Below are 16,203 nucleotides of genomic sequence, written 5' to 3' on the forward strand. Positions count from 1 at the left end.
TCCCTGATTTTTGCTGTGAAGGCTTGCTCTAGAAAGAGTTTGCAGTGCTGCCTTAGCTCAGTGGTACAGCTTGGTGTGTGAATGCAAAAGACCCCATGTTCAGTTTCTCACCTTTCTAGATAGAACAACACTGATAGCCTCTAATTTGACCCTGGCATCTTTTTGGTGCCAGTGGCACCTTTGCTGACCTGTGGTATACACACCCTTGAGCTTCTGTGCTCTCTGCACAGCTGGAGGCTGCATGCTTCTGAATACCCTTTGCTAGATGCTACAGGAAGGGAGAGTGGTCCTGTGCTTGGATGCTGATTATGAGGTTTCCACCAGCATCTGGTTGGTCTCTATAAGAACAGGATAATAATAATTAATAAATAATAAACCTTTATTGTCATTACACCACCTGTGTGCAGTGAAATTAAACGAGCCCCCCCCCCCAATACACTCAGTCTTGTTCGCACTCTGTGTGCTTGTCAGAAGTCAATTGCACCACTATTTTTTTTTCATTCAGCAGCCCAACAGCCCACGGATAAAAACTGTTCTTTAACCTATTGCTGCAACTAACTATACTTCTGTATCTCCTGCCTGAAGGTAGGAGATTAAAGAGGTGCCGGCCAGGATGTGAGTCATCCCTATGAATTTTCCTCGCTCTCCTGAGGCAGCGGTCTCATGTGATGTCATCTAGCGAACTCAGAAGACAGCCCATGATGTCATGTGCTGTATTCGCCACCCTCTGTAGGGACTTCCTGTCCGTGGCTGTCAAACCAGCGTACCACACTGTAATACAGTATGAACGGACACTTTCTGTTGTGGACTGGTAGAAGGAGATCATCAATTTTTGTTTGACATTGTTCTTTTGCAAGACCCTGAGGAAATGGAGTCTCGGTTGGGCCTTCCTAACCATCTGGGTTGTATTGACTTTCCAAGTGAGGTCTTCACGAAGGTAAACTCCCAGGAATTTAAACTCCCAGGAATTTTTCAGGGGAGTTTTAAATGTGTGATGTTGTAATTTTGCTTTTGTTGTTGTTGGGAGCTGCCCAGAGTGGCTGGTGCAACCCACTCAGATGAGTGGCATATAAATTACTATTTTGTTATTATTACAGATGTGCCACTGGCGTGATCCAGCTGCAGGGCCCTTCTGATGTTCTTATGATCTTGTGGATCTGGGACTCCAATTTGAGAGTGGTGGAGAACACCAGTTTGGCCCAAGTCTTACAGTTCTCATTAGTCTTTAACCTCGCCCCCAAGTTGCTGAGGAAGGGATGGGATAAAAATGTAGCAGTGGTAATAGTAATATCCATTCACCCAGGGTAGGTCTTCTGTTCTTTTAACAGCTGCCCAGCAGGGAAATGTTCACCAAGTGCTTCTTTTCATTCTTGTGGAGATGTATCAATGAGTAAAGCTCTTCTTACATATCTGCCTGCCTGAAAGGCAGAGGGGTTTTACAAGTGGCAGGCTAATGGTGTGAATATTGGAGAGCAGGAAACCACTGGGCTTCCTGTGCAGCTGCCTGGCTTGGATCCAGAGTTGTGTGTGTGTCATTGTTGGAAGGCCTATGAACGTTATCAGTCCTCCCCAGTGGCCAGTTGCCATCTCCCTGTCAGCTAGCCAGGAGGTGACTCTTGGGAAATGCTTTCAACGTTTGAGCCAGGAATTGAAAATTGGGTGTGCCTTCCATGTAATTGCTAGGGTGGCTTTTTTGTTTTTGTAGAAACTTCAAATTCTGTGCCAGGAAACTTCCAATGTGGCTTCTGAGGCAGGTCTAGAGAAGCCTGATGGGCTGGTGCAAGCTGTAGTCCAAAACATCTGAAGGGCGCTGGATGCAAAAAGGCTGCAATAGGCAATACAGTGGTACCTCGGTTTAAGAACAGCCCTGACACACAAAGTAGTGTCCCGGTTTGTGAACTTTACCTTGGTCTAAGAACGGAAGCCGAATGGTGGAAGGGCACTGGCAGCAGGAGGCCTCATTAGGGAAAGTGTGCCTCGGTTTAAGAACAGTTTCAGTTTAAGAACAGACTTCTGGAACGGATTAAGTTCATAAACCAAGGTACCACTGTACTGAATTCAAGAGGTATAGGAAAGCCTTGAGGGGAAGATACATTTGCCCCACACTCCCTAGTCTCTTGGAACAAGAGCAGCTGTACCGGGGAAGAAGTGTGCCAAATACTTGTGGGTTCTCCCCAATTGCTGTGCTCCTTTCCCTTTGATACACCATTTTTTAAATTTTTTTTTGCACAAGTCTCCTTTTAAAGATAAAGAACCATATGAGCAGGGAGAGCCTTATAGCTGCCTATTGAAACTTAGTGCCTGGGCAAGAAACAGAGCAGGCGCATAGGCAGCTTGGTCACACACACACACACACACACACACACACAGCTGCCCCCGCTGTGATGAGATGGATGGGATTTCTAGTTAAATTAGAGAAATTCACATCTGGAAGGCTCAGATTAATTTATGCATTTAATTTTAAGATTTGTGTGCTGATGTTCACTGAAGCCACAATTTGAACTGCTGAAGAAGCTCCTTCTCCTGCTCTTTGGCACCTGGGATGTGTGTTTCTAGAGGCCATCCTATTCCTGTGGCTTCCTGTAATCTGTTTTAGCTTTATTTGATTCTGAATTGTAAAGCATTGTAATTTGCCCTGAGACCCTCCTAGTGAAGGGTAGGTAATCATCCTCATCATGTGTCTTCTGCTAGTATTATTTGAACACTATTATTCTCCCACCCATTCCATACTTTCCCTCTTCTTTAATTTAATTTTCTCTCTATTTTCCTTTCCTGCAAATATATAGGTATAGATGTATATATAGAAATATCAGTTTAAATAGAGTATTTTCTCTCTTTCTAAAAATGCATCTATCAATAATAATAATAATAATAATAATAATAATAATAATAATTTTTTATTTATATCCTGCCCTCCCCAGCCGAAGCCGGGCTCAGAGCGGCTGACAACAATAAAAGTAACACAGCATTCTAAAAGCAATTCATTCTAAAATCAATTCAGAATCAAATTAATGGCAACCACACAGGTGCATGTGATGAAAACTGTGCAAACTTTTTTGGGGGGAAGTGTTTCCTATTTCTGGCCAATGGAGAAGCAGCCAAGCTAAGTTCTTGGTTATTTGGTGTTTGTTTCTAAGAAAGTTATTGCTAGGGAAGAAGCTGCTTTGTGGAGGGATGTGCATGTGTGTGTGTGTGTGTGTGTGTGTGTGTGTGTGAGAGAGAGAGAGAGAGAGAGAGAGAGAGAGAGAGAGAGAGAGAGAGACTTCTCTGACACACAACAGGCTGTTCTGCTTTCATTGTGTATTTCTTTATTTCTTTATCTACTTTATATTTATTAAACATATGTGCAAGAGAGTTGGGGAGGAACATGAGTGAAAGGATGGCACCCCCCTTTCCCTGTGCCTAGGGGAACTTCACTGTATGCACAAATTGTTCCTGACAGCGGGAGCCTGTACTCAAAAGTGCTGGAACGCAAACAACTTAAATATTCCTCCCCTGGCTGAATGTCTTTGCTGCATTTCCCCAAGCAGGTTGGGAAAATGTGAACAGATGGTGCAGATTGGGTTGTGGTGCACAGGGGTTGCCTTGTACCAAGCCTGGGGTGTTGCTGTGCCAATTCTCTACCTCCCTCACCACACCCTGCAACATCCTCTGCCACTCCAAACTGCCTCCCATGCTGAGGTGAAGCTGGGTGGGTTACAGCCAGGGTTGGAAGGTGCTGTCAGTTTTGATTCTCTCTGTTTCACATATTTCCAATCTTAAATTCAAGTTTCTTCAGCAACTTATGCTTTCTATCTTTCTGTTTTAATTCTCAATTCTTCATCCTTTTCCGTGAGAATTTTTGCCTGCTGTTTCATATAAGATACATACATTTTCCAAGCAATTTATTCCTAATGCAATGCATTTTTGTATGTTGTTTTCACCAATGCATTCATTTTTATGAATATTCCACCCCATGCCCCATGAAAGCATGCTTTGGTTGGAAAATTGCATCATAAAATTCACTCTTTTTTATTATTTATGCTTTTCAAGTTTATACATCTCACTAATTTTACAATCATTTTGGCATTTCATAGCTTGACTTCCTTCCCCCTCTTTCTGTGGTTCCTTAAATTTACTTTTAATATCTTCTTCATATCCAAATTATCTTAATTCACTCATTTATTCATCTTCTTTAAATACATACCCTTATGAAGAAGCAGCAGCAACAACCTACAGCACAAATTTCACTCCTGTGCTTGGGTCCTGCTTCTGGGTTTCCACGGACATCTGGCTGGCCAGTGTGAGAAACAAGGTACTGGCCTAAATGAGCAAGGCTCTTCTCAGATTCTTATGGGACAAAACCAGAATGAGTGTGTATCATTGGCTATGCCTCTCATTGGCTGCAATTCCATCTGCTGTTGGTCACCCTGTCTTCTGCTTTACCAGTCCCAATGGGCACCAGGTATCATGACCTTCATGTTCCTAGGAGTGGTGGAGTTGAATGCCCAGAACAAACCTCGGGATATGTCTTTCACCCTGTGGGGCCACACAGGAGCCACACAGTACCAGAGAGACCATGCAGGGATCTTTCCCGTCTCAAGAAGGCAAAAGATTCTCTGTTGATGTGGCCTCCTTTCTTGTGATTGGCAGCTGCGAGTGGCATATGGTTGGCCATAATTGATATGGGCATTTCTGGCATGTACTTCTGAACTTCTTGCTGCCTTCACCTTTGGTCTATGGGCATGGCTTGTTGACTTTGTGAAGAAGTTGAGTGGGGGGGGGGTTGGGGGGGAGCTCGGAGTACTGTAAATCTCCTACACAGTGTGGGCTGCAGGAGCAGCTTCTGAGCAGATGGCATGTCAATATAGCACACAAGGGCATATCCTTTGAATCTGTAAGAAATGCAAGGCAAGCTGAAATCTTCTTGGCAGAAGAGCAAATTTGGAGGGGTTTGATGGAAGAGCTATTTCTGGAGGAGTTTGCTCAGAAGGAAGGGCTTAGGAAAACAACCCCCCCCCCAAACTATTGGATCAGATCAAGGATCATGCTTGCTAGCACTGAAACTTAAGACGATCCTGCTGGATCAGGCCAATGGCCCATCTAGTCCAGCATCCTGTTTTCACAGCGGCCAATCATGTGTTTCTGGGAAACCCACAAGCAGGATCCAAGCACAAGAGCACTCTCTCCTTCTATCGTCTCCAGCAATTGGCATTCCGAAGTATTACTGCCAGCTTGTCATTGTGCTTCTGAAGAGGCATCATTGGAAAGCCCATAAGCAGAGTGATGAAAGCAACAACACCTTCCCCACTGCTAGTTCCCATCACCTGATCTTCAGATGCAAACTGAATGAGGCTTAATTTAATTTTTTGTGACTAATAGCTGCTCACATCTCTCCTCCTCCTCCAAGGCTGAAGTTCTACCCTTCTTTAAAAAAAATAGTTTTTGTTAAAGTTTTTGTGTGTGTTATAAAACAAACAAATAAACCGGGGAAAGTACATTTATATAGCATCTCCATTTTTTATTCGTAGACTCTTTTTCACAGTTCATATACATTCTGTATGAGAAACTGTCATGCTAGACGTCATGCAGTTGGGGGGGAAACAGGGAGGGAGAAAGATAGAGCCACCTGAGTTCATGGCCAGTGCCTTGTCCTATGGCGGTGAGTTCCACAGTTTTAACCATGCATTTTGTGAAGAAGTCTTTTCTTCTGACAGTCTTGAATCTTCTTCCAGTTGATTTCTGTTGCAGAAAGGTTACCCCATACTCTCCAACATTTCTCCGGTGAAAATAGGGCTATCCTATTCAATAACAACAACAACAACAAAAATATTTTATTATTTACACCCTTCCAACTCTACATTTCTATGATTATATGATCTAGAGATCTGCCTGTAGACTGCTTTACTTCCCCTGGTGGTGTCAGACAGTTCCAGTATAGACCACCCCTACTGTCCCCATAATTCCAATGGGCAGAGTTCTGGGCTCTGCTTCTTGAAGGGAAGTTTCTCAGTTTGTTTTTACTTCCATGGCAGAGAGGATGTTTCTAGAACTTGGACGGCAAGAGGCAAAAGTTGTTGAGAACAAGGTAACCAGCACCTCTCTTTAGGGCATCAGTTTTCCACTAAAAAAACTCCCCACAAAGCTTTGGGTGATGGGTTGGCACAGTGAAGCAGTTTGCTTGGGAGCAGAATTGATGCCAGATTGGCAAAGATCCTTCCTGTCTCTCTGTCTGCCCCCCTCCTTTTCTGAATGCTGAATCACAGACACCCTGCCTACACAGGGGAGGTCTTGTCTCACTGCATCATGTCCCACTTGGAGAGTGATATCTGTTCTTGTCCCTGGAAGCAACTGCTCTTGGTAGCTCTGTGAAGATTTCCTTTGCTGGATTATGAGATGATATTTATAAAGGAGCGTTTTGAATCTTTCATGCATCCTGAGTCAAGCTGGATGGGGGGGCAGCCGGGGGTGGTGGTGCAAAGCCTTGGCTGGGGAGATAAAAATGCTTCCATTGGCGAGTGCTGAAATGAAAGGGATTGACAGGAGCCAATACTGTGTGTGTGATTCACTCTAGTTTGCTGGAATTTTGCACCAAGTCTTCACAGGTAACTTGCAACTTGCATGGGGGTTACATTCTGAGGATTGCATGTAAAGCCAAAGTCAACCTGGAGAACAACCCTGGAACTACCCTGCTGAAACTATCCCTGCCTTTCTGAAGCCTGTAGCTGGCATGCCAAGCAGGTCTTGCCCCCACCCCCTATGCAAGGCAGAGACCTTTAAAGAGGTTTGTAAGGACCTTTCAATGGAGTTTTGGGACAAGAGCTTCCCAAAGTCTTTTAAGCAGGTCTGAGAACTTAAAAGCTCTTTCCATGCCGGGAAAATAATGCACAAAAGAGTTTTTAAACTCTCTGCCTTCCATGCAATTAGTCTGTGTGATTTCAGCTGGCTGGTTGCCAAGTGCGTAAAGCTGAAATCACGCGAGTTGAATGCATGTCATTTGAGAATTATTTGTATTTTTCATCAGATAAAGTACCACCACTCTGTGCCTCAGAACTAGACATGCTGTTTTGGCACGTCTTCAGATTTCTCTCTGTTGGCTCTGGGTCTCAGGGGTCAAATGACATGTAACACCTGTCATGTTTCAAACAAGCCAGCTGAACCCGACTGCTTTCATTGGAGAGAAAGCAGCCATGGACACACCCACTGACCTGGAATGTCGACTGGGGTCCTTTGTGGGTTTTCTGCTAAAGATTGCCCTCTCCCCCCACCATCCTACTTAGCTGCTATTTGGTCCTAAGGATGGTGTTTGCCATAAGCAGTCCTTGGGGCGCTGGAGTTCAAAAACCACTGGGTTAATTCTGAGTCCTAATCTAGATTGGAGCTGGAGTTCTCAAGTGTTACACACACAGCACCTAGTTAAACTATAGAATTCACTCTCATGAGAAGCCGTGGTGGACACCAACTTGCATGGCTTTAAAAGAATATTAAACAAATTGATGGAGGAAAAGGCTATAAATAGCTACTAGTCATGAGAACTGTGAGAACAGGATGGTGGTCTAAATGGGCCATTGGCCTGGTCCAGCAGGCTCTTCTGATGTACTTCTGATGCACTGGCTTTGGAATACAATGGCAGTATGAGAAGGGATGCAGTGACAGCTTTGTTCTTCCTCCACTGTTGGGGGCTGTGTGCCTCTGAAAACCAGTAGCTGTGAATTGCAAGCTGGCGGAATTGCTGTTGCACTCAGGTCCTGCTTGTAGGTTTCCCAGAGGCATCTGATTGGCCACTGTGAGAACAGGATGTTGGGCTTCCTGACCCACCAGGGATTGTCTTATGGGCTGCTATACCCCCATGCAGAAGGCTGGTTTAAGACATAGGGAACAACATTAACCTGAGTCAGACCATCTTCTGTTCATCTAGTTAAGGATTGCCTCTGAATACCAGGTGCTGGGAGTTACAGGTGGGGAGAGCGCTGGTCCTGCTTTTGGGCTTCCCAGAAGAGACATCTGGTTGGGCACTGTGAGGACAGGATGCTGGGCTAGACAGGGCTTTGGCCTGATCCAACAGGATCCTATAATGTTCTTAAGTGCTATGCATTTCGTCTGGATTCAACACGGCAGACATGAAGGCAGAGTCATTCCTTGAACCAGAGCCAAGCCTTAGTGCTGAGCCTGGCCTGGTAAATTTGTTTAGTGGAGAAAGTGGAGCTCGGCAGTACAGTGGGACTCCTTCCCATCCACATCCTGCTTCCAGGGCTGGGTCGCTTCCACCATGTGGAGATAATCTGGCTCAGTTGGTGATATGCTGAGTATAATTAAAGAGGCCCACTGCTTGGAGCAGAAGCAACTTGGAAGCATTAATGCAAGAAATGCTGTTCACTATCAGAAAGTCTGCTTAAGTGTTTGTCATTAATTGCCTGGTCTGTTGCCACCTTCTGACTAGCCCAAGCTCATGTCCTGATGTCGCCATTGCCTGCAGGTGAAGTCATAGAATCATAGAATCATAGAGTTGGAAGAGACCACAAGGGCCATCGAGTCCAACCCCCTGCCAAGCAGGATACACCATCAGAGCACTCCTGACATATGGTTGTCAAGCCTCTGCTTAAAGACCTCCAAAGAAGGAGACTCCACCACACTCCTTGGCAGCAAATTCCACTGTCGAACAGCTCTTACTGTCAGGAAGTTCTTCCTAAGTCAGCCCATGTGTGTTTTGGTTTCGCTCCAAGGCCGTTAACGTAACTATCTGCATGAGGCAAATTGGATAAAACTAGTTGCTGTCCTTGCTGGAACCAGAAAAATGCAGAAAGGGTGACTGCTATGAAGGGGCTGTGAGCTTACAAAGTCTTTATAGAGGGGAGAGCTGTAACTCAATGGACATTCTGCTGGCCATGCTCTCCTCACAAAAGATCACTGGTAGAGCACCTGCCTTGCAAGCCAAGAGTCTCAGGTTCAGTCTCTGGCATCTCCAGGCAGAGTTTGAAAAGAGCCACTTCAAGTCAGTGTAGACAATACTGCGCTAGATAGTCCAGTGGTTGAACTCAGTATAATGCAGCTTCCTGTGTCTCTTCCTAAGGCAAACTATTTTTTGTTTGTTTGTAAGCAGTGGGCTGGTGTCTAGTGTTAACAGTGATGTAGTGATTGGACAAAGGCCAGGGGAGATCTGGGTTCAAATGCCTACTTGACCATGAAGTTCACTGGATGACCTTAGGCCGGTCATATCTCTCAGACTAACCTACCTCACAGGATTGATGTGAGGATAAAATGGAGAGGGTGGGGGAAATTATGAACAGTATGCTGCCTTCAGCTCCTTGGGCAAAAGGGAGGATAAAAATATATAAAGATATTTGAGCTCCTTGGGGGGAAAAGGTGGGATATAAATGTAAATAATATTTATTATCATCATCATTATCAATAATTAAAAAAACTTTCAATGGGTGTTAGTCATGATGGCTGTATTTTGGGGATGGGAAACCTGTAGCCATCCAGACTGGAGATGGGGGTGGGTGGGTGGGAGTCGGATTGTGTTCCCCATTTAATGGGGAGCTCACCTACTGAATTGCCCTTTCCAAAACAGTTTGTGAATTCTTTTTTGAAAATGTTCATTCTTCACCACACATATTTGCAACCCATTTTTCACAAAATAATGCATATCTGCATGTTATTTTCACTAATATATCACCTTTATGCACACTTTACCTAGCATGAAATATTTTTTCCCCCTGCCCATTGCTTGGCTGCAAAATTCAGAGAAGTTTAACTTTAGAAGGCTGACCAAGTTTTGGTTTGCATATTGCTTCAGAGTTTTGAGAATTTGCCTCCAAATGTGAACTTCAGCAGATTTTTCTCCTATGCCTAACTATGACTTTTGCCATCACGGCCAGCCTACTCACGAGGCAAGGAGAGGAGAATACACAGGGCAGCAGATCTGGCTTCCAAGGAAGGCAGTTTGGCGAATAGAAGGTGCTGCACATCTCTTCCCACCCTTGTTCCTGATGTAGATCTTCATTCACCCCTTCTTGCTTGGTTGGGGAGGGCAACCCTCTGTGGTTTGCCCAATGTTTTGGCCAGTGCTGTTTTTCTAGAAATCCCCTCCTTCTCAGCATCAGAGTTGGATTATGCAAAATGACCAAATGTATGCAAATTAGCTTGATGTTCTAAGTGTATTCAAGTTGCAGATTCCAGCATTTCTTGTTGGAGAATGTGAATAACCCCAGCATTGAAGTTTTTTGTTTTTTTTAAAGACCAGAGTCTGCATCACAGGCAGCTTGCCCATCTATAAATTGAGCAGGAAACTAAATCTTTAATTCTCCCAGCCCCCTAGTGTCTTCAAAACACTCATCTTTGCAGGAGCAACTTAGATTCAGTCTTGCTAACATCCAAATCTCTCCATCCTTATTTTTGTGCTGAGGTAACCAAGGAGACGAAGCACTCCGATTATTTTATAGTAAGCAATAAAAAGAGCTTTTAATTGTTTCTCACACTTTTAAGAGTTCCCAAGCCTGCATTTGGTGAAATAGTGTATTAGTCTCTCTCTCTCTCCTTGTAGGTTTAGAGGAGGGTAAAATATGAATTGCTCATGAAAAGATTCTCTTTGTTTCGAAGGCAGCTGTCACCTTGCAGGTTTTTAAGATTGTTTCTGTTAAGTGACATGTGTAGAACAGAAATTTTGAAAGTTAACAGTTCAGGTTCCCCAGACATGAGAGGAGTTCCACAATTGGCTCTCAAGTGTTCCCAGTTGCGTCAGTGTGTGATACACACAGTTGAATCCCCACAACACCATGTCCATTGTGAAGCAGGAGAAGTGTGTGACCCTAAGGACAAACAAATCTGTCAATTTCAACTTCCCATGGCTTTTAAAAAAAAATTATTTAATCATTTTTTCGATACAAACAACAACCACAAAAGATACACACAACAAAAACCATAATAACAATAATAACACAATTTGACAATTCAGATTTGAATACACTGATATACCTATGACTACACCTTTTTTCACAATATTTTCCCACCTCTCTCTCCTCCCCCTACTTCCCACAACTATCGCTTAAATATTTGTTCCAAATTTCTTTGTACAGTGGTGCCTCGGGTTAAGAACTTAATTCTTTCTGAAGGTCCGTTCTTAACCTGAAATTGTTCTTAACCTGAAGCACCACTTTAGCTAATGGGGCCTCCCGCTGCCGCCGCTGTGCGATTTCTGTTCTCATCCTGAAGCAAAGTTCTTAACCCGAGGTACTATTTCTGGGTTAGCGGAGTCTGTAACCTGAAGCGTCTGTAACCCGAGGTACCACTGTATTTATCCATTCTTATTTTGCATCAACATGCAATTCGTTTGTATGTAGCTAATCTGTCCATATTGTTAATCCATGTGATCAATGGAATCTTTTTGCATCTCTTCCTATTCATCAAAACAAGGGGTTTTTTTGGCTTCTAGTACAGCACGGTACATCCATTTTTTTGACCGCTTGAAATCTCCCACATTTCTGGAATATAATTTAGAATTAAATTCAATTCCCCTAAATAACAATTTCTTTTTATTACTCTTGCTATAAATATCCTCACCTCGCACCAAAACAATCTTATCATCGGGCAGTTAATCAACATATGTACTAAGTTCTCATTTTTACTCCCACATCTCCAGCCGTTGTCTGCACTTGTTATTTTCAGCTCTATCTGCTGATGGATGGCCACACCGACTCGGCCCCGGACACACTGACCAGATGCTTGGAAGCTGTGGCTGGATGGTTTCGTGGGAGCCGATTGAAACTAAATCCTTTGAAGACAGAGGTCCTCTGGCTGGGTCGGGATGGCATGGGGATGAGGGACCAACTCCCTTCTCTTGCAGGGGCCCAATTAGTGCCATTGCCTTCCGTTAAGAGTTTGGGTGTAATCCTTGACGCCTCCCTTTCCATGGGGGCGCAGGTTACAGCATCAGCTAAGGTGACATTTTTCCACCTTTGCCGCATCAAGCAGTTGGTCCCTTACCTTTCCTGCCCCGATCTGGCCACAGTGATCCATGTGACGGTCACCTCCACGCTTGACTACTGTAATTCACCCTTGAAGCTGTCCCAGAAACTCCAGCGGGTGCAGAATACTGCAGCGAGGCTCCTCACGGGGTCTCTGCCATGGGAGCATATTCACCCAGTGCTTTTCCAGCTGCACTGGCTCCAGGTGGAATACAGGGTTAGGTTCAAGGTGCTGGTTTTGACCTTTAAAGCCCTTCATGGCCTAGGACCCTTGTACCTACGGGACCGCCTCTCCCGGTCTGCCCCACGGAGAGCCTCAAGGTCCATAAATAACAACACCCTAGTGGTCCCAGGCCCTAAGGAAGTTAGATTAGCTTCAACCAGAGCCAGGGCCTTTTCAACACTGGCCCCGGCCTGGTGGAACGCTCTGCCTCATGAGACCAGGCCCCTGCAGGATCTGATTTCTTTCCGCAGGGCCTGTAAGACAGAGTTGTTCCACCTGGCCTTTGGCTTAGAATCAATTTGATTCCCTCCCCCTCTTTCTTTTTTCCTTTCTCCTCCTGTGAAGAGGCTGCATCTTAATGTTTAATGTTTCAATATTTTAATTGTTGTATTTTAATCTTGTTTTTAAGTTGTATTCATTCAACTTGTTTTTATTGTTGTTGTTAGCCGCCCTTAGCCCGGCCTTGGCTGGGGAGGGCGGGGTATAAATAAAAAATTATTATTATTATTATTATTATTATTATTATTATTATTATTATTATCTTCTGGTATAGTTTTGCTGGAGTCCAGTGGACTCTGAATATTATTTTCTGTTGAATAAGTCTTAGTCTTAGATCCATAGAGGCTATTTCTGTTGATTTTATACTTGACTCCCATATATCATTTGTTATCTATACCCCTAACTCTTCACTCCATTTTTGCCTGTCATATTCTAAATCATATTTCGTCCTGTTGAGTAGGGTTTTATATAGTGCAAGTGTAGAGTTTTTTGTTGCAGAGATTAAACCTTGTAGCAGCATGGGTGTTTCCGATGCTGCTATAGCGTCTGGGCCAAACTGCCTTTCTAACGTATGTTTCAATTGGATGTATTGCCATTTGCGTTTCACTGGTTAATCCATACTTTACATGCAAAGTCTTATATTCCACAAATTTGTAATTTTCATCAATTAATTGATTCACTGTCAAAATACCCTTTTTATCCAATTTTGCCAAATTATTACTTGATTTCCAATTTTTAATTTTGGGTTGGCCCATATTGTTAATTTCTCATGCTGATAGGGGTCATCCTTATTATTTTATTTATATTCATCCAAATTTTTATAGGTGCTTTAATAGTCTCAAGGATAATAGAATATTTCATAAAATTGGAGCTGAGTGTAGTATAGTCCTACAAGAGGTTCAAAGAAACTATGTTCAAGAGTAGCCCTGCTTGCTCTCCAACAATTAGTCTTACTCAGCAGGTAAGCCTGGTGATTTGGGAGCCCAAGGCCACCTTCCTTAGTTTGAAGTTGCATTTTATGTTGTGATATTTTTGGTGGCTTTATACCCCACAGGCACTATCTAAATGGTTGATTTATATTTTGGAAGTATAATTTGGAGATATATATTGGTAATCCTCTAAGAATGTATAAAAGCTTTGGAACAACATTCATTTTGAGGACATTAACCTTTCCCCAAAGGGAGAGGTTTAGAGGTCCCCACCTTTCAATATCAAAAGAAATCTCAGACACCCATGGCTTTTCATTTTTCCACTTTCCTGTTTTCCACATTTCCACATCAGTTTCCTTTTTTTTAAAAAAAAAAAAGCTTCCCCATGACTATTCTTCAGCATCTCAGTGTGAATTTCTCTCAGTTTAACATGTTTGTATACAAAAAGCCCGTCTAGTCCAGCATCTTGCTGACCCAAGTTAACCCACTCTGGCAAAGCCAGGCATCTCCTGTAGTCGACATGCAGGATAATACTAAGCAAGGCAGCGTGTCGGGAAGCTGACTGACTGCAAAACTGAGCAAAGCTAGAATGACTAGTTGCATCTGTGACACTAGGGTTCAATCCTCTACTTCACCCTGGACTCATTAGTCTCCGTCGTCTTTGCCTATATGTAAAACGAGGACAACAGCACTGGGTTGCTGTTTGCAGATGTGAACATAATCACTGAAAGGCACTTCACAATTTTTAAAGAAACAAAAACATTTCCTTAATTGGCTTTTATAAGTAATGCTGTTTTTACCAAACTTAGAAATTATGCAAATCCCCAAATATTCCAAATCTACATGGGATTTTTAAAGAACCTTCTGACAATCATATTTGTCTGGAGCTTTTCTATCTGAGGCTGAAATTCAGCAGGGAGTGAGAGACAGCTTTATTGGCTCCAGTCAAAAGATACCACGCTGGTAGTTTCATTTCACAGTTGAATTTCTTTAATTATCTTCAAAGGTAGATTTTTCTTTGGCTGTTCAGTTTTGGCCATCAAGCGGCCAAAATCTGCCATGCAGCAAGTGAAAAGAAACTTAAAACTGGCATGCGTTTGAAATTCTTCTTTTTTAAAAAGGTTCCTCTTTTTTTCCTGTGAGAAGCCTGTAACTATGAAAAAGGCAAAGGTAACAGAAGACCATAAATTCATGGAGAACTCCTGGCATATTTTATCACTGATTAAAAGGGCAGCTAGACTTACATCAGCAAATGTGTTATTATGAAACCCAGCTTTGGAATGTGAAGAGACAATAATAGTATGTAGTTCCCTTTTTATCTCCCCCCTCCCCCAACATATTCACATGCTCCCTAACCCTACACAACACAGGTGAGGCATCTGTTGGCCTCCCAAAGTTGATGGACTACAGCTCCCTTCACCTCTGATTAGGGATGTATGAAGTCAGCAATTTCCATTCCAACATGTATTGCTCACAATCAGTGCTGTTTCTGTTCCTCTGCAGTTCAGCTTCCACCAAATGCTAACCCAACTGTCTTCTACTTAATGTACGTTATGTAAGCTATGTAACTATTTATGGAACCTAACATTCATTTCAGAGAAAAGAAAAGTAATTACTGTAGCTATGTAATGTTTGCAAACTTAAAACAACAACAACAACAACAACAACAACAACAACAACAACAACAACACAGTGATGTGAAAGAATACATCACTTGACTGATTTCCATTCCTAATCACAGACAAAAACAAGAACTGTAACAATTTATGCTTCTTTTCTATTTTTCACAGAATTCTCTGGCATCCCTAATCCTGACCTTTGGCCTAGCTGGGATTCAGCAATGTCTGGAGGGCCTGAGGTTCTCCATCCCTACTATACTATACTAAATTGGAGTAAGTCCAATTTAGCTCAGTTGTGCTTACTTCTGTGTAGGCATTTTTTTAAAAAATGAATTGCTTCCCATGTCAAAGTGATTAATGATCTTTTAAAAAATCAGCTATATAATCCAGTTCCAAATTCAGTGTAGATACCAACTAGGATAAAAAACAAAATCTCTCCTTTAAAGGCTTTTTGAAAAAAATAGCCTTTAATAGACAATAGAGATGGCACTTGTCTGATATGTATGGGTGTATATACAGGGTTTCACTGTTAGTATTACAGGTTTGTTTGTTTTTTAAGAGTTTTCACGAGAACAATTTTCTAGCATGTTCCAGTTTAACATTTTGCCTCTCAATTGCAAATCAAAAAGACAGAAATGATTGAAAAACACACACCCTCAAAGGGTAAAAAAAAACTTCAAAACTTAATTTAAATTAATGGCTTTTCTGGGTTGTTCCCAGTTATTGATGGGTCAGGAATGAGACAGTGAGTGTTGAGAGGCTGGCTTTGAATTGAGGAGGTGGTTGGCACGTGCTCAGTTTTCAAAGCTGGAACATACTTAATAGTTGTGCCAACTGGAGAGTCCCTGGTAAGTAGTGTAGTTATCTTCAAATAACAGCCTGCAGACTTGGGAGCCTGGGTTGGAAGGGAAGCAGAGAGTTAAGAACAAGTAGCAGGCTTTCCCATCAGGCATCTCCTGCCTTATTCCTATTTTAGCTTCTTCTCTCTGCGATGTCTATCTTGCATTGATCAGTTTTCTCAGCAACAGTTGTTCAAAAGTGATCTTTTGTGAGGAGAGCATGGCCAGCCGGATGTCCTGGAAAATGTGTGGGATGCTATCTGTGCTGGTGTATGCAAGGCTTAGGCCAAAGGTCCCTCTAGTACAGCATGGTCAACCGGAGCCTCCAGTGGGAAGCGCAGAAGCAGGGCAACAGCAGTTCACATAGATGAT

At 43.0% G+C, this 16,203-nt stretch overlaps 1 protein-coding gene across 13 annotated transcripts in view; it reads left to right on the forward strand.

Moving 5' to 3' along the window:
* LOC308468284 (5-hydroxytryptamine receptor 2A-like) overlaps positions 1 to 16,203 on the forward strand; it is a 257,733-nt gene that overhangs the window by 121,430 nt on the left and 120,100 nt on the right. The window contains exon 1 of one of the 13 annotated variants that reach the window (XM_080990387.1): positions 15,247 to 15,265. The exons of the other annotated variants lie outside the window; for them this stretch is intronic. The gene's annotated coding sequence lies outside the window, so the exon portion shown is untranslated. Of the gene's footprint in view, positions 1 to 15,246; positions 15,266 to 16,203 lie in introns of those variants that run through there. 13 annotated transcript variants of the gene reach the window in all.

Source organism: Podarcis pityusensis (assembly GCF_964106645.2).
Source record: "Podarcis pityusensis genome assembly, chromosome: Z".
NCBI lineage: Eukaryota > Metazoa > Chordata > Lepidosauria > Squamata > Lacertidae > Podarcis > Podarcis pityusensis.